The sequence below is a fragment of the Lissotriton vulgaris genome, chromosome 5, assembly GCF_964263255.1.
Source record: "Lissotriton vulgaris chromosome 5, aLisVul1.2, whole genome shotgun sequence".
NCBI classification, from domain to species: domain Eukaryota; kingdom Metazoa; phylum Chordata; class Amphibia; order Caudata; family Salamandridae; genus Lissotriton; species Lissotriton vulgaris.
Window position 1 is genome coordinate 1,337,466,689 of NC_141693.1, and position 19,302 is coordinate 1,337,485,990.

The following is a 19,302-nucleotide window of genomic DNA, read 5'->3' on the forward strand; positions in this document are numbered from 1 at the left end:
TGTTTAGATAATTCCAGGCCAATAACTACCATCACCAATATAGATGATGAAGCAGTCATCCATAGATGGCTTAGCTCCGCCACAAATACATGTCTCCCCCCCAAGCACGAAGAAATACAATCACCACTACCCACCGGCTCCTTGGTTCACTGAATCACTTAAACTGGAAAAAAACAAATGCAAAAACCTAGAGAGACGGTGGCGCACCTATTACAATCCCAGCATTAAGCTACTATATAAACTAACCCTAAATAAATACCACTCATTATGTAACACTGCAAGGGCGGAGCATATCAATATAACCATTCTGAATGCACAAAATCGCCCCAAAGCACTATTTAAAGCTGTACAGGAACTCTCTGGTGCCACTTGTCAGCCTAAATCCCCATGTCTGGACCCATACCGACAACTCCTGTACTTGCAAGTTCTCCTAAATATATCCCACAGGAACCTACCCCCATTAACAGCGACTCGCTTTTAGAGACAATCAGCCTAATTCATGAAGCCTAAATCGGCTCGCAAAGGGCCAGATTCTGAGAATCTGGCGAATTGCGACTGCAATTTTTGCATTTGGGATTCATCATGCCAAATGCAAAAATCGCTAATTGCGATCTCGCAATTTTGCGAGGATTTACATTTAAGGAATCTCTATTTGAGATTCCTTAAATGCAATTCATCATGCAATTTTAATTTGCGAATTCGCAATTTCTGTCCGCAATTTACCGCGAGGTCAGACCTCGTGGTAAATTGCGAAAACTCAGAAAAATGCATTAAAATGCATTTTTCTGAGTTGCATGTTACACACACACATGTCCTTTGGACATGTGTGTGTGCAACACCTGTGTCAAATGTCATTTGAGGGGTGCTACAGGGTGTCCTTTGGACACCCCTGGCACCCTTCAAATCGCAATCTTATTTGCGATTAGCAAATTGCTAATTGCAAATAAGGAATACTCCCCATTCATTCCTATGGGCCTTTTGGCCCATAGGAATGAATGGGGAGTTTTTCCTTATTTGCGATTAGCAATTTGCTAATCGCAAATAAGGAATCAGTAGGAATCCCAATAATTTTTGCTAATCCTACATGAATCCCGTTTTGCGAGTCCTTAATAGCGAATCGCTATAATTCGCTATTAGGGCCTCGCAAAACGGGAGATTGATGAATCAGGCTGATGGAAGTCACTCAATATTGCTACTCTTCATAACATTATCAGGGGCATTAAATCCGGGTCCCCTATGGATCGTATCCCTCCCCAGGTATTTCAAGCACTAGACACCTCCACTCTCAGTTTAATTATGGAATTACTCAATATGTCCTTAAGTGAAGCAAAGGTTCCTGCAGCATGGAAGCAAGCCATGATATTGCCCTTGCTAAAAAAAAAAGCTAATTCCGACCCAGAAATACCAGCTAATTTCTGCCCTATCTCCCTTCTGCCAGTTTTCTCTAAAATCCTAGAGAAACACATTAAAATCCAACTCACAAAATTCTCTGAGTCAAGAAACCTCCTCCATAAATCCCAGTCTGGTTTTAGGGCAGGATTCCCCACAGAATCAACGCTGCTGGGCGTCACCGAAATTATACGTAATCAGGTTGACAAAGGGGAAACCGTGGCGCTTATTCTGTTAGACCTAAGTGCCGCGTTCAACACTGTTTCCCACACCATTCTCCTCAAGACACTTGACTCATGCGGTATTACTGACTCTGCACTCAAATGGCAATCTAGTTTCTTATCCAACAGAACTTTCCAAGTCTTCTCCCCTACCTCCACCTCCAAAATACATAAGTCACAATATGGAGTCCCTCAGGGCTCCATACTCAGCCCCGTGCTTTTTAACTTATACGTCAGTCCCCTAGCCGCGATAGCCGAGCAAGCTAGGCTCACTATATATTCCTACGCTGATGACACCCAGCTCATCTTTTCTCTCTCTTCGAACTCTAATTCCAATGCATCCTCACTTCGATCCGGACTCACAGACATCTCTAACTGGATGCATGACCACAAACTTAAACTGAATGGTGGAAAGACCGAACTCCTCCTCTTTGGTAATAACAGAGCTCTGTGGGGTCCCCATAATTGGCCACCTCAGATGGGCTCACCACCATCTCCCGCTAAAGCTGCCCGAAACCTTGGTGTCATTATTGATGACCAATTGACCATGAAACATCATGTGGTCAAAGTTGCCTCCACCTGTTTCATTATCCTTAAATGGCTGAGGAAGATCCTGTGGATGCTCACTCTATCCACACAAAAAAACATAGTCCAAGCTCTGATAACATCCAGACTGGACTACGGTAATGTTCTATATCTGGGTGCTAGCAAGGAAGTACTGCATAAACTTCAGGTGGTACAAAAAGCTGCTGTGAGGTTACTCTGCAAACTTCCTAATAAAACGTCCACATCATCTTCACTACGTAATCTCCACTGGCTCCGAATCGACAGTCGTACCAAATTCAAAGCCCTATGCTACATGCACAGAATCAACACCGGCACTGCACCCCACTATCTCAAAACTTTGGTACATCAGTATTGCCTCCCCCCGCCTGCTTCGCTCCTCCAATCAACATAAGTTACAAGTACCCAGGATCAAAAGAGCCAGAATGGGCGGACGCTCCTTCTCTTATCTGGCCCTCTCCCTTGCCATTTACGCACGGAACACAACTATCTTAAATTCAGCAATGATTTAAAAATATGGCTGTTCAATCAGTAGCCCCTTACCATCACCAATATAGATGATGAAGCAGTCATCCATAGATGGCTTAGCTCCGCCACAAATACATGTCTCCCCCCCAAGCACGAAGAAATACAATCACCACTACCCACCGGCTCCTTGGTTCACTGAATCACTTAAACTGGAAAAAAACAAATGCAAAAACCTAGAGAGACGGTGGCGCACCTATTACAATCCCAGCATTAAGCTACTATATAAACTCACCCTAAATAAATACCACTCATTATGTAACACTGCAAGGGCGGAGCATATCAATATAACCATTCTGAATGCACAAAATCGCCCCAAAGCACTATTTAAAGCTGTACAGGAACTCTCTGGGGCCACTTGTCAGCCTAAATCCCCATGTCTGGACCCATACCGACAACTCCTGTACTTGCAAGTTCTCCTAAATATATCCCACAGGAACCTACCCCCATTAACAGCAACTCGCTTTTAGAGACAATCAGCCTAATTCATGAAGCCTAAATCGGCTCGCAAAGGGCCAGATTCTGAGAATCTGGCGAATTGCGACTGCGATTTTTGCATTTGGGATTCATCATGCCAAATGCAAAAATCGCTAATTGCGATCTCGCAATTTTGCGAGGATTTACATTTAAGGAATCTCTATTTGAGATTCCTTAAATGCAATTCATCATGCAATTTTAATTTGCGAATTCGCAATTTCTGTCCGCAATTTACCGCGAGGTCAGACCTCGTGGTAAATTGCGAAAACTCAGAAAAATGCATTAAAATGCATTTTTCTGAGTTGCATGTTACACACACACATGTCCTTTGGACATGTGTGTGTGCAACACCTGTGTCAAATGTCATTTGAGGGGTGCTACAGGGTGTCCTTTGGACACCCCTGGCACCCTTCAAATCGCAATCTTATTTGCGATTAGCAAATTGCTAATTGCAAATAAGGAATACTCCCCATTCATTCCTATGGGCCTTTTGGCCCATAGGAATGAATGGGGAGTTTTTCCTTATTTGCGATTAGCAATTTGCTAATCGCAAATAAGGAATCAGTAGGAATCCCAATAATTTTTGCTAATCCTACATGAATCCCGTTTTGCGAGTCCTTAATAGCGAATCGCTATAATTCGCTATTAGGGCCTCGCAAAACGGGAGATTGATGAATCAGGCTGATGGAAGTCACTCAATATTGCTACTCCTCATAACATTATCAGGGGCATTAAATCCGGGTCCCCTATGGATCGTATCCCTCCCCAGGTATTTCAAGCACTAGACACCTCCACTCTCAGTTTAATTATGGAATTACTCAATATGTCCTTAAGTGAAGCAAAGGTTCCTGCAGCATGGAAGCAAGCCATGATCGTGCCCTTGCTAAAAAAAAAAGCTAATTCCGACCCAGAAATACCAGCTAATTTCTGCCCTATCTCCCTTCTGCCAGTTTTCTCTAAAATCCTAGAGAAACACATTAAAATCCAACTCACAAAATTCTCTGAGTCAAGAAACCTCCTCCATAAATCCCAGTCTGGTTTTAGGGCAGGATTCCCCACAGAATCAACGCTGCTGGGCGTCACCGAAATTATACGTAATCAGGTTGACAAAGGGGAAACCGTGGCGCTTATTCTGTTAGACCTAAGTGCCGCGTTCAACACTGTTTCCCACACCATTCTCCTCAACACACTTGACTCATGCGGTATTACTGACTCTGCACTCAAATGGCAATCTAGTTTCTTATCCAACAGAACTTTCCAAGTCTTCTCCCCTACCTCCACCTCCAAAATACATAAGTCACAATATGGAGTCCCTCAGGGCTCCATACTCAGCCCCGTGCTTTTTAACTTATACGTCAGTCCCCTAGCCGTGATAGCCGAGCAAGCTAGGCTCACTATATATTCCACCCAGCTCATCTTTTCTCTCTCTTCGAACTCTAATTCCAATGCATCCTCACTTCGATCCGGACTCACGGACATCTCTAACTGGATGCATGACCACAAACTTAAACTGAATGGTGGAAAGACCGAACTCCTCCTCTTTGGTAATAACAGAGCTCTGTGGGGTCCCCATAATTGGCCACCTCAGATGGGCTCACCACCATCTCCCGCTAAAGCTGCCCGAAACCTTGGTGTCATTATTGATGACCAATTGACCATGAAACATCATGTGGTCAAAGTTGCCTCCACCTGTTTCATTATCCTTAAATGGCTGAGGAAGATCCTGTGGATGCTCTCTCTATCCACACAAAAAAACATAGTCCAAGCTCTGATAACATCCAGACTGGACTACGGTAATGTTCTATATCTGGGTGCTAGCAAGGAAGTACTGCATAAACTTCAGGTGGTACAAAAAGCTGCTGTGAGGTTACTCTGCAAACTTCCTAATAAAACGTCCACATCATCTTCACTACGTAATCTCCACTGGCTCCGAATCGACAGTCGTACCAAATTCAAAGCCCTATGCTACATGCACAGAATCAACACCGGCACTGCACCCCACTATCTCAAAACTTTGGTACATCAGTATCGCCTCCCCCCGCCTGCTTCGCTCCTCCAATCAACATAAGTTACAAGTACCCAGGATCAAAAGAGCCAGAATGGGCGGACGCTCCTTCTCTTATCTGGCCCTCTCCCTTGCCATTTACGCACGGAACACAACTATCTTAAATTCAGCAATGATTTAAAAATATGGCTGTTCAATCAGTAGCCCCTTACCATCACTGTCTAATTCTTCATCCTCTGTGTTCCTAGCGCCGGGAAACCTTCGGGTAGCTGCGCGCTCTATAAATGTAATAATAATAATAATAATAATAATAATAATAATAATGCACCACCTCAAAAGGGCTACTTCCTACAATAATTTGCTTATGAAATATTCTCTTTTTATGAGAAACGCCACAAAGTGACACCAGCAGACCATGTTAGAGGATTGTATCGTAAGTTGACAGAGGGGAGAGAAAGTGCTGAGGAAAGCAACAGTTTGTTAGCGCTCATGCTACAAATGATGAAGGGTCTAAGGAGAGACCAGGAGGAAGAGGAACAAGCATTAGGAATGCATTAGGGCTCGGGTTTGTTTGAGTTTGAGATAATGGCATTATATAAATGGCAATGTGTTTTAGGCATGTTTTTTGGAGTGCACTGACAGCTGTTGTTGATTGTGCCAATTGAAAGAGTGGCTGGTGCACTGTCAGCTGTTGGTGTGTGTGTGTTTAGTGAAAGTTGCACTGACATATTTTGTTGTGTGCGTCAGTGTTTAGCGGCACTGATGCATGGTCATGTTTGTTTTTGGTGAAAGCGTACAGTGATGGTTGTTGGTGTTTGTGCCTGGTGAAAGCATTCATTGATGGCTGGGGGTGTGTTGTTGTGTGTGTTGTTTTCTGTGTAGTGGTGAGTGTGTGGTGGTGAGTCTGTGCGGGTGAGCCTGGGGGGGGGGTGAGTGTGGTGGTGAGTGTGTTGTGGTGAGTGGTGACGAGTGTGTGGTGTTGAGAGAGTGAGGTGTGTGGTTTGTGTGTGTGTTATGTGTGTGTGGTGTATGTGTGTGTGGTGTGTGTATGGTATGTGTGTGTGGTGTTTTCTGCACACTCACACACTGCCCCTACACATTCACACACTGCTCACCCGCACACTCCCAATGTCACTCTGCATAGTCACACACTGTTTATCCTGCACACTCATTCTGCACATTCACAGAATGTGCACCCTGCACCCTTACACACTGTCTATGCAGTCACTCTTCACTTACTGTCACTTTATACTCACTCTGCACTCACTGTCACTGTGCAATCCCTCTGCACTCACTGTAGCTCTGCACTCAGTCTGCACTCACTGTCACTCTGCACTCACTCTGCACTCACTGTCATTCTGCACTCACTCTGCACTCCCTGTTACTTGCACTCACTCTGCACTCGCTGTCACTCTACACTCACTGTTATTGTGCACTCACTGTCATTCTGAACTCACTTTGAACTCACTGTCACTCTTGCACTCACTCTGCACTCACTGTCACTCTGCAGTCATTGTCAATGTGCACTCACTCTGCACTCACTGTCACTCTGCACTCACTTTGCACTCACTGTTACTCTACACTCACTTTGCACTCACTGTCACTCTTGCACTCACTCTGCACTCACTGTCACCCTGCACTCACTGTCTCTGTACTCACTTTGCACTCATTGTCACTCTGCACTCACTGTCACTCTGCACTCAGTCTGCACTCACTGTCACTCTGTACTCACTGTCATTCTGCACTCACTGTCACTCTGCACTCACTCTGCATTCACTGTCACTCTGCACTCACTCTGCACTCACTGTTACTTGCACTCACTCTGCACTCACTGTCACTCTACACTCACTGTTATTCTGCACTCACTGTCATTCTGCACTCACTTTGCACTCATTGTCATTGTGCACTCACTTTGAACTCACTGTCACTCTTGCACTCACTGTTGCTCTTACACTCACTCTGCACACACTCACTATGCACACACTCACTCTTACTGTAACTCTGCACTCATTCTGCACTCACTGTCACTCTGCACTCACTCTGCACTCACTGTCACTCTACACTCACTCTGCACTCACTGTCACTCTGCACTCACTCTGCGCTCACTGTCACTCGGCACTCACTTTGCACTCACTGTCTCTGCACTTATTTTGCACTCACTGTCACTCTGCACTCACTCTACAGTCACTGTCACTCTACACTCACTCTGCACTCACTGTCACTCTGTACTCACTGTCAATGTGCATTCACTGTGCACTCACTGTCACTCTGCACTCACTTTGCACTCACTGTAACTCTACATTTACTTTGAACTCACTGTCACTCTCGCACTCACTCTGCACTCACTGTCACTCTGCACTCAGTCTGCACTCACTGTTACTCTGCACTCACTGTCACTCTGCACTCACTCTGCATTCTCTGTCACTCTCGCACTCAGTCTGCGCTCACTGTCACTCTGCACTCATTTTGCACTCACTGTCTCTGCACTCATTCTGCACTCAGTGTCACTTTGCACTTACTCTACAGTCACTGTCACTCTGCACTCACTCTGCACTCACTGTCAGTCTGCACTCACTCTGCACTCACTGTCACCCTGCACACACTCTGCACTCACTGTCATTCGCACTCACCCTGGACTCACTGTCACTCTGCACTCACTGTCACTCGCACTCACTCTGCACTCACTGTCACTCGCACTCACTCTGCACTCATTGTCACTCTGCAATCACTGTGATTCTGTACTCACTGTTATTCTGCAGTTACTCTGCACTCACTGTCACTCTCGCACTCACTCTGCAATCACTGTTGCTCTCACACTCAGTGTGCACACACTCACTCTTCACTAAGTCTGCACTCACATGCACTCTTCACTCACTGTCAATCACACTCAGTCTGCACTGACTGTCACTCTGCATTCACTTTGCACTCATTGTCACTCTGCACTCACTGTTACTCACCACTCATTTTACATGCACTTTGCAGTAACTCACACTCTGTACTCACTCACTCTAATTTTGCAGTCATTGTACTTTACATTTGCCCTTATTCTGCACTCACTTTTGTAATTGTGCAATAAGTTACACCAGGCACTGCACTCAACTGCACAGAGCACACTGCACTTAACAGCACTCTGCACTCAACAGCACTCTGCATTCAACATCACTCTGCACTCAACAGCACTCTGCACTCAACAGCACTGTGCACTCAAGAGCACTCTGCACTCAACAACACTCTGCAGTCAACAGCACTCTGCAGTCAACAGAACACAGCACTCTGCACTTAACAGCACACTGCACTCAACAGCACACAACACTTTACAGCACTCTGCACTCAACAGCACACAGCACTCTACACTCAACAGCACACAACACACTGCACTCAACAGCACTGTGCACTCTACAGCACACAGCACTCTACACTGAACAGCACATAGCACACTGCACTCAACAGCACTGTGCACCCTACAGCACACAGCACTCTGCACTCAACTGCACTCTGCACTCAAATGCACTGTACAGCACTCTACAGCACAAAGCACTCTACAGCACACAGCACTCTACAGTGTGTGTGGTGTGTGTGTGGTGTATGTGTGTCTGTCTAAATACGTATTCACAATGCAGTGTCATTTAATCCTTTACAGGTCTGCAGAGTATTTGGCAAAGAAGGTAAATAATGGTGACTTGTTTAAGGTGTGTATCATTTTTTTGTTATTAAATGTAAATTGAATTATGGAAAAGTTACAGAAACTCTAAGGTATTGATTTGGAGGCACATATGTGAAAGATATACATTTGCTGTACATACATAATATGTCGGTGAGCCACGCCTACAAACTTAGACGTCACGATCTTTTTAATAATCCCAGCTTTTTTTCATACCACTGAAAGGCCTGTGTAAACGTAGAAAATGCTCTTGCCATGTCAGCAGCTACTATTTCAACTAAAGTGGACGACATTTTATTTTGCACATAATTCCAAATCACACCTATAGTACAAAGTAAAGCTCTAAAAATATCACACACTAACTGTGATGCACTACCAACAGATCTCCTATGTTTGACTTTGCTTTTGTTTACTAATTCAGCAAGATGGTATACATTTGGAAACACTAAGTCTATGTAACAACTACCCACCCAATTACATAAAATCAGGAAATAAACATTAGCCGCACAGTGTCTCTTCCAGCCAGAATATGCTCATTTTTAACTATACTCCCTCTACACACTTACTCCATTCTACCTCTAGTGGATTGTCAACCCATCGTTTCACGGTGATAAAACATGACTTTGTTTCCTTTAACATATCCAGAATTTAGCTATGATGTTGTGTTCAGATGGTATGGTGGGTGAGGGTGCGTTATAGCTGTTCATTAATGGAGATTGATTATTGTTCCTTCTTGCGGATTTGATGTAAATGTAATTAAGGGCAGTGCGGAAAAGATTTACACTTACAATGGTGCCGAGTTGCCATTGTAATTTAATTGGCTGACAAAGTTGCATTTTTGGTAGGAGGCAGAAGGGGGATGAGTTTGAGTAGTGCACACGGGGGTGGCGTATAGGTATGTGGAAGTGAATGGAGGTGAGGGAATGGGGGGGCTGCTGCCAGCGCACAGGAGGAGGTAGGGTTGTTGTTGCAGGATACAGATAGCATTAAGAGGATAAATACTATAGAAATGTAGATGTTAATTTGGAAATTCCTACATTGTCCCCGGCGTGGTTTCAAGAGAGTATATCGAGTCAAAGGTTGAAAGCTTGAATGGGGTGGAGTTGCCTTTGTAATGTGGCTAAACGAGAGAGGTAGCTTGGATGCAGGAAGCACAAAAGTGGGGGGTGGCCCTGTAGCAGCCAAGCGATGTTTTGTATCAGCAAAAGCTATCCCGTAAAAGCATACTGACCCTGTTCCACACAAGCCCCTCTGTGTATTTACAATGATGCTCTACAAACAGAATTACCCTGCCCTAACACAGCGCCCCTCTTTGACAGCACAACAATGCACTATTAACGTGGTGGAGGTAGGATACCTAGTGGTTCTCTATTGCTTTTACATTGCACGGACTTCTCACCTTCAGGAGTATCACTTTTTGTGCAGTATAGGTATGAGTTTAACATTGAACATTGAACGGACTGGACAGAACGGCATCAAATGTTTCACAATAGGAGCACAGCTGCACTGTGCACGCACTCTGTACTCGCTGTCATCTCTGCACTGATTTCTCACGCACTCTGAACTCACTCAGTCTCTTCACTCACTGACTGTACTTTGTGCGGTAATGAAGACTGTGTATCTCATTGTCGCCGCACCACCAAGCCAGCTCTTCAAAGGCCAACACTTACACATTAAAGGATGCAGACGAACGCGCGCCCGCCAAACTCACTGCAGAATGGTGAACGCGCCCCGACCATCTGGATTCCATTTCCGCGGCACCCTGACAGCTTCTAATTGAAATTTATTAGACTCCCTTGCGCATAACCGCACAGAAAATGCAGGAAGTGCCGAACATAAAATATATATGGCCTATTGCGTCAAGGCTACTACAAACACGGCACCGCCAGGACCAATTACCATGCAGATGGCAAAAATAACTACTGAAAATCTTGCGCGCTGAGGAATTTTTACTTCACTATTCTGAGCCCCTTAACAATACGGCTCGGAGCTCCGCCCCACTGATGACGCAGTGGTGACGTAGGCCGAGCCCTAAAAACCACTAGTAAAGGAGGGTGCGACTGAAGGTCATATGGCACCAATAAGGGAAGCAGCTCCAGTTTTTGTCACCGCTCGGGGGGCAGGTACTGCTGAGGGACTGGATAGTCCAGATGCCAAAAGTAGGACGTTATATAATTGGGTGTACACTCCGTGGCTTCGAGCTGACATCTTAGCTTTCAAAAAGGACTTGCCTGACCCCCAGAAGAATCCTATGGGATTCTAGGAAGGGTTGGACACGGTTATTACTACTTATACAATGACACTGACTGACATAGATCAGTTCTTTGGGTTAATTATGCCCCCAGATATTTGGAGACCCATAAGGAAAGTTGACGAATAGGCCTTGTTCAAGCATAAGTGGGAAGATTTGACGACAATGGATAGGGATAGAAAACCAGGTGAAAGGCCTGCAGAAGCTATTTTAAAGCTGCCAGGTAATATAGTCAAAAAAATTGAAGGCCACAATTCCAGCTAGGAAGGTAGATTGGACAGCCATCACTGCTTGTAAACAAAAATCTGAGGAAACTACATCTGACTACTTCTCCCGCCTCAGCCAGATGTTTATTGACTATAGTGGACAGGACGCGACGACTGAGACAGGTCGACACTTACTAGTTCAGACTTTTGTTAAAGGATTGTTGCCACCCATCTCCACAAAGTTACAGAGTAGCGAAAGCACGTGGCCTGCTGCAACACCCACACAGAGCTTGACTATGGCCCAATATTATGAACGTTTGCAGAATAAGAAAGAGGAAGAAAAAGATGAGAAAAGAAAAGAACTCAAAGAAAAAGTAATGCTTTCCCAAATAAGCATTGGAGGGGGAGGAAACGGTTGAGTTCCACAGTATAGTTATATGTCCGCAACTACTGGAACACACCCACCCCCTCGTCAACTGGCCCAGGACCAATGCGCGTATGGTAAGGAAACAGGCCACTGGTGTGCAGATTGTCCTCTTTAACAGTGAAATACAATGAGTAGGGGAAGGGGATTGAGTAGAGGTAGAGGAAGAGTCCCACCCTCCAACGGACAACGCTCCAATATCTTCGATAACAATAGACAGGCTTTTGCACACAATTTTTCTGGTGACCACTTCCCGACAATGAATTTCCATGAGACAGCCAGGGACAGGGAAAGGAACCAGTGGAACTTCCAGTTGATCAATAAGGCCCCTATGTCACAGCTTCAGTGGTTGGAACTCAGGGAAAATTCTTGGTCGACACTGGGGCCTCTAGAAGTGCCCTCTCACATAAACTGATTCCTAGGGCACCCCAGTCTGGCCTATCGGTCACATCTGTAGGATTTGACGGCACGTCCTCCACCAACCCCCTTTCTACTGAGGTGCCCCTGGACATACAGGGGAAAGCAGTGATGGCCACTTTTCTGCTCTCCCCAAACTGCCCAGACAATCTCTTAAAGCATTTCAGAGCCACCATTCACTGTTCTCCTCAGAATGTCCGAGTCATACTGTTTGATAATGATTGCCCCCTTGGTTATGAATCCCGCCTTTATTGTCTCACTGATTCCGAACAGCAGGATTTATCCCAGCTACCTGACACCCTGTGGGCTATCACGGACACCGACGTGGGGGAGATTGTGATCGATCCTGTCCACATAACAGTAAAACAGAATGCACCTCTTCCCCGCCTCCCTCAGTATAACATTTCTGCAGACGGCGAAAAGGCTCTCATGACTATAGTACAGGATATGATTGCAGCTGGGGTAGTTGAGGAAGTTCAGTCTAACATTTGCAATAGTCCCATCCTTCCAGTTTTGAAACGTACGTCCACTTCTGTCAAAATATACAGTTTTGTCATTGACCTCCGCGCAATTAACAAAATAGTGGTCCCACAATATCCTGTGGTATCTGACATAACAACTATATTGACAATGATCCCCTCAACTGCTACCACCTTCACAGTAATAGACATCAAGAATGCCTTCTTCTCGATACTACTACGTCCTTATTCACGATATCTTTTTGGTTCCACCATAAAAAACAGATCGTACAGATTCTGTCGGGTTCCTCAAGGGTATACTGAAAGCCCTAGTATCTACAGCCAGGCCCTTAAACAACAGCTCGAACAGATACATTTACCACCCGGTGCTGTTCTCATCCAATATGTTGATGACATTCTGTTGGCTGCAGACACTCCTGCCCTGGCTCGCACTGCCTCTCTTACTACACTACGCTTTTTGGCATCACATGGCCATAAGGTATCCAAGAATAAGCTACAGTATTGTAGACAGCAGGTGACCTACCTTGGCCATCTGCTGTCTAAGGAGGGACCTAGTCTCACACCTGACCGCATCCAAACAATACTACACCTTTCCTCTCCCACCACCCAAAGAGATGTTTGTGCACTAATTGGTCTCACTTCCTTTAGTCACCAATGGATACCAAACCTTTCCCTCATAGTTAAGCCACTCCTTGCTTTGCTCACAAAAGAGACACCCACACTTTTTTCTTGGACACATGAACACGACCAAGCCTTTCAAGACTTACGCCACGCTCTTTGCTCTGCACCAGTATTGGGCACACCTGCCTACTCTAAACCCTTCTGCTTCTACACCAATGAGTGCACAGGATGTGCTCTCTCAGTTCTGACCCAAATTCACGGCACCAAACAACGCCCATGCGCTTACTTTTCAGTCACCCTAGACCCTGTGGCCAGAGGTCTGCCCTCCTGTCTTAAAACAGTTGCAGCAGCGGCCGTCTCTATCCGACAAAGTGAAGGGATTGTGTTGGGATCTAGATTGACGGTATTAGTTCCACATGCAGTCGACATATTACTGAATCAGACAAAGGCACAACACCTCACTAGTGCACGACTAAAAGGATACAAACTTATGCTGTTAGCACCCCATATCACACTAAAGAGATGTGCGACCCTGAACCCTGCCACACTCCTGACCACACCAGATTCTGACATCCCAGACATTCCACATGACTGCCTCTTTCAAACAGAAGAACAGACTAAGGGACGGCTAGACTTAAAAGACACCACTCTCATAGGACAGAACAGGATGGGCAATTGTGGGTGGACGGGTCTTGTATTAAACTATCAAACGGTACTATATCTGCTGCCTATGCCGTCACCACTACCAACAACATCGTTGAGACTGCACGCATACCTCAGAAATCGGCCCAGGTCGCAGAACTTATAGCTCTCACCCGCTCTTGTATCCTTAGCGAGGATCTCCATTCTATAATGACAGCCAGTACGCCTTTGGCATAGACCACAGTTTTGGTATCCTTTGGAAGGAGAGAGGGTTCTTAACATCACAAGGTACGCCCATTCAGCATGATGTAGGTACCAAATACCGGTCGGAAACGGCCGATTTCGGCCGTTTCCGACCGGTATTTGGCCTACTGAGATGTAGGGGACCTTTTTTTTGTCCGATTCGGTATTTTACCGATTCGGTAAAATTACCGAATCGCAAAAATACCGAATCGGTAATTTTACCGATTTTTTAAATTTGGGATGTAGGTGGGACTACTTTCAGTCCCACAGGCCCTTCAGATTCGGTATTTTAACACCCAATCCAATTGGGTGTTAAAATACCGAATCCAGGTGTGCATGCACATGTGTGCATGCACACCTATGCCATGTGACAGACAGACATGCCCTTAGGGCATGCCTGTGTGCCACATGGCTAACATGCCTTTTTTTGGGGTGCTGGAGGGTGTCAAAGTGACACCCCCTGCACCCTTGCACAAATCGGTAATTACCGAATCGGTAATTACCGATTCGGTAATGCCCATTGATTCCTATGGGCTTCAAGGCCCATAGGAAGCAATGGGGGATACCGAATCGGTATTTACAGAATCGGTAAATACCGAATCTTACAGATTCGGTATTTACCGAATCTGAAATACCTACATCTCCCCCCCTCTAATTTACCACTTCATAAATACCGATTCGGAATGATTCGGTATTTATGAAGTGGTAAATGTAGATTTACCTACATCGGGCCCCAAGTCACTACATTCCTCCAAGCCTTGACACTACCCAGAACATTAGCTATTGTTAAATGCAACGCACACAAGAAGGTCACAGAAGAAATAGGGTTAAGAAATGCTTTTGCTGATGAGACAGCCCGGGTTACTGCACAGGAAAGAATATATACCCCGATGTACATAGTAAAATCCCAAGCAGAGAAATGGCATGATGTTAGACAACAGATCAGGGACAACCAATCCACTGCCACCTCTGAAGAACTTCAAAATTGGGAGAAGGAGGGCTTGCTGGATGAAGAAAATTGTTGGCGACCCAAAGATGCAAAACTTTGAAAATTACCAAGTGCTTATCTCCTCCCATTGTTGAACATGACTCATTTGCCAGCACACACCAATACTGCCACCATGGCTAAAATATTACAGGAAGTGAAGGATAACAACCAACTCCGGTCTACTGCCTCCAGGCTGGTCCAACAGTGCTTGGTTTGTCTCCGCTACAATGTAGGCAAAGATACTCGGGTACCACGAGCGCGATATGCTATCCCTACATCACCTTTGAAGTCCTGCAGATGGATTATATCCAAATGGAACGATGCAACAACCTTAAATATGTTTTGGTGGTTGTTTGCGCGTTCAGCAAATGGGGGGAGGCTTACCCGGTCAGAGAGAACACTGCCCTAACCACCGCCAAGATATTGCTGAAGGAATTGTTTCCCCGCTACGGCCTTTGCCGGGTCCTATGGAGTGACAGTGGGAGTCACTTCATTGGAGAAATAGTCAAGCATATACTATCAGGATTAGGGGTTCAACAAAAATGTCATGTCATCTTCCACCCCCAATCAGCAGACCTAGTGGAAAGATACAATGCCAACGATCAAATCCAAACTAGCCAAAATAGTAGAAACTACAGGGCTAAAATGGCTAGTGCGCTACCACTGGCCCTTCTATCAATAAGATCTGTCCCGCATTCCCGCACCTCATTGACTCCATATGAGGTGGTCTTTGGACGCCCAATGAACATCTGGGACGCACCCCCGCTACCACATTGTCTGATTCCCCTTGTAAATTATTGAGTGATTATTTGTCCGTACTTACACGAACCTTGTCTTCCATTTATCAGCAGGTCCAGGAAGCATTGCCTGATTGATCCACCGGGCCGGAACACGCCACCCTACCCAGGGATTACATACTGGTAAAGCCCGCAAAAAGACGCTGGAACCCCGGTGGAAAGGGCCCCTGCTAGTCCTGCTGACCACCAGAACGGCCCTGCGAGTGGAAAGCAAGAAATCCTGGATCCATGGCGTACACTGACTGAGGGTCCCCAGCATCACTCAAACCGATCCCACCTTGTCCACCTACAAGAAAGTTTTAACGTGCCACCCACCCCTGTGTGTGGTCTCCCAGAACCATAACTGGAATTGTTCAAAGATAACACCGTGCCAACTAAAGAAAGATACAATCTCCGCCCACGCACGGCCTCTGGGGCTCCAGCGACCGGACAGGGGAGGTGAGCCAAAAGTTGCAGGGCAGTAGTATTATCTGGAAGGGTGGATTGGTGTTCCAGGGTAGTGGGGTACTGAGAAGCCTAGCCAGGAGAAGCAACCACCAGCTACCGGTGACACGTAGGGCTCACCTTCACTCTCCAACAGCTGTAAAGCCCAAAAGAAGACTGATTATGACCGACCATGACACAATGAAACTTTCCAAAAAGAAGATAGCACTATGTAACAAATTGCATAATAACAGGTCAATAGCTTCGCCATTCTCTTCTTCGTCATAGAGGAAGGGGCACCAGCCAAGGATACCATATTGCCCACTGATGCCACGCCTCCTGAACACTCCCATGTCTCCTTGTCCCCTGATCACAAAAATAGGCGACAAGAGTTTTGGAACAACACCTTCATCCAAATGTTGAAACCTTTGGCCAATTTGAGAGTGGGAGCGGAAACTGCGCTGGGACTCTTACCTTGCTCCTTGTTCTGCCTAGCCTGTAGCTGACATCGCACCTCACCGCACCCGCTACGCGAGTGCTGCTTCGTGATCCAGGTTTTGTGGAGACGCTGTCTGCAAGTGCCCCATCAGCAGTGGGAGAGAGACTGAGAGCTAGCAGTGTTGCAGGGGTGGAGCGCTGTATAGCAGGGACTCACTATCCCAGGAGTCCGTGCCCCGACCGCAGCCACCTGGTCCGCGCCCCTTGTAAGCCCCGCCCCCAGGCTGGTTGACGATTTAAGCCTGCCAGTGTTGGTGTTTGGCGGGAAATCTTTGGCCAATTTGAGAGTGGGAGCGGAAACTGCGCTGGGACTCTTACCTTGCTCCTTGTTCTGCCTAGCCTGTAGCTGACATCGCACCTCGCCGCACCCGCTACGGGGGTGCTGCTTCGTGATCCAGGTTTTGTGGAGACGCTGTCTGCAAGTGCCCCATCAGCAGTGGGAGAGAGACTGAGAGCTAGCAGTGTTCGAGGGGTGGAGCACTGTATAGCAGGGACTCACTCTCCGAGGAGTCCCTGCCCCGACCGCAGCCACCTGGTCCGCGCCCCTTGTAAGCCCCGCCCCCGGGCTGGTTGACGATTTAAGCCTGCCAGTGTTGGTGTTTGGCGGGAAACCTTTGGCCAATTTGAGAGTGGGAGCGGAAACTGCGCTGGGACCCTTACCTTGCTCCTTGTTCTGCCTAGCCTGTAGCTGACATCGCACCTCGCCGCACCCACTACGCGGGTGCTGCTTCGTGATCCAGGTTTTGTGGAGACGCTGTCTGCAAGTGCCCCATCAACAGTGGGAGAGAGACTGAGAGCTAGCAGTGTTGCAGGGGTGGAGCGCTGTATAGCAGGGACTCACTCTCCCAGGAGTCCATGCCCCGACCGCAGCCACCTGGTCCGCGCCCCTTGTAAGCCCCGCCCCCAGGCTGTAATAACCCCTTTATATCCGGTTTAGACCACCGCTGCGCGGGACGCGGGCGAAGCCTGGGCAAAGGGCGGGCCCTCTGTGGCCCTCAGAGGCCAGAGGAGGCCGGGCTGGGCCTATACTCTGACACCCCGGCCAGGGCAGCTTGTGCTATATTCTAGTAAGTTGACATACATTACTGTCTGGTCAAAAGCATTCTATAAACACTGTCTGCCCTCGGTCATGGTTGACATTACTCCTATGCTTATGTTTAAGTGTGTTTCATATTGCCCTCTGGATCCATGGCCTCGAGTCTTATTAAAGGAACATCTACGTTGGCAGGAGGAGTAAATAGAGGAACACTTGACAATTATCTTATTGGGGGATCTGTGGAGAAGGATAGGGAAAGTATACTTGCTGAGCGACGGGCTGAGCGACGTCGCTCAATTGAGGTTATGAAAAATAATCGCTCGTCCTTGGGCCCGTTACAGCAAGTTACCTCTCCACACACGAGTCTTCACATCGAAAATTAGGACATTGACATAACTAGTAATGACAGCATCCCAATGCTCCTCCGAGACACAACCCCCTCATCCGATATGACTAATGAACTGCATATATATGTTTTTGCCTCCCTTAGTAACACGATACCAGAGGTTGAAGTACTAGCTGAGTCGTCCTCTCCAGTTGTAGAGGTTATTCAAAAAAAGGCTAAAAAATCAAAGCCACCTCGAGTACAAGGTTCACCACCAAGAAAAAGGAGAAAGAGGGGGAGTAGATTACAGAGAAATAAGACTAGTCACACCGACTTTGGTAAATCCCCTAAAGCCCCCTCATCTAATGCAGTTACAACACCAGGCTCAGTTACCTTACCACATTGTCCGTTACAAGAAACATCAAGTACCGAATTAATAGGAAGTATGGAACAACTAGTTAGATCCCTTATATTACCGTTAATAGAGAGACTAAAAAGAATAGAGCATTGGTTGGAGATTCTAGAGCAGGCAATTGGTACAAATACAGGGCTAATCAAGGACCTAGCGAAGCCTGTACTGGCGCCCCCAGCCATTGTACCACCTGTAAATCTTATTGGCCATAAGGAAGCAAAAACAAATAAGCTTACAAACTCAAAATCCCTGAGGCCTACATCTCCCAAATTAACACAGCAATTGGTACAAAATATTGATAGAGAGGCACAGGTAGGAGAGAAATTACTTCCCCCAGGAAATGCACGAAACAATAAGGGCAGTAAAAGTCCTGTTAGGGTAATGACGCCGAAGGGAATCCAGGAAAGAGGGTCAATTGATAGCACCCACAAAACAAATCCACCCTCTAAATTAAAATCCAACATTGCAAATTTGGATAGAGTCAGCCCTCTTGAGAAAAATAGCAACAAAACCCACCACCACATAGATTTACCCCCAGATTCAGCCCCTTTTGTAATCGTCCTCACGGGGGTCCCTAAACTCATGGAAGGTAAGAGGGAAGGCAATCTAGACCTAAAGAATAAGGTAGTCTATTGGCTCAGAAACAACAGGCCACTGCCCCCTCACCTAGATGGAGAGATAGTGAACGTGAGAAGGTT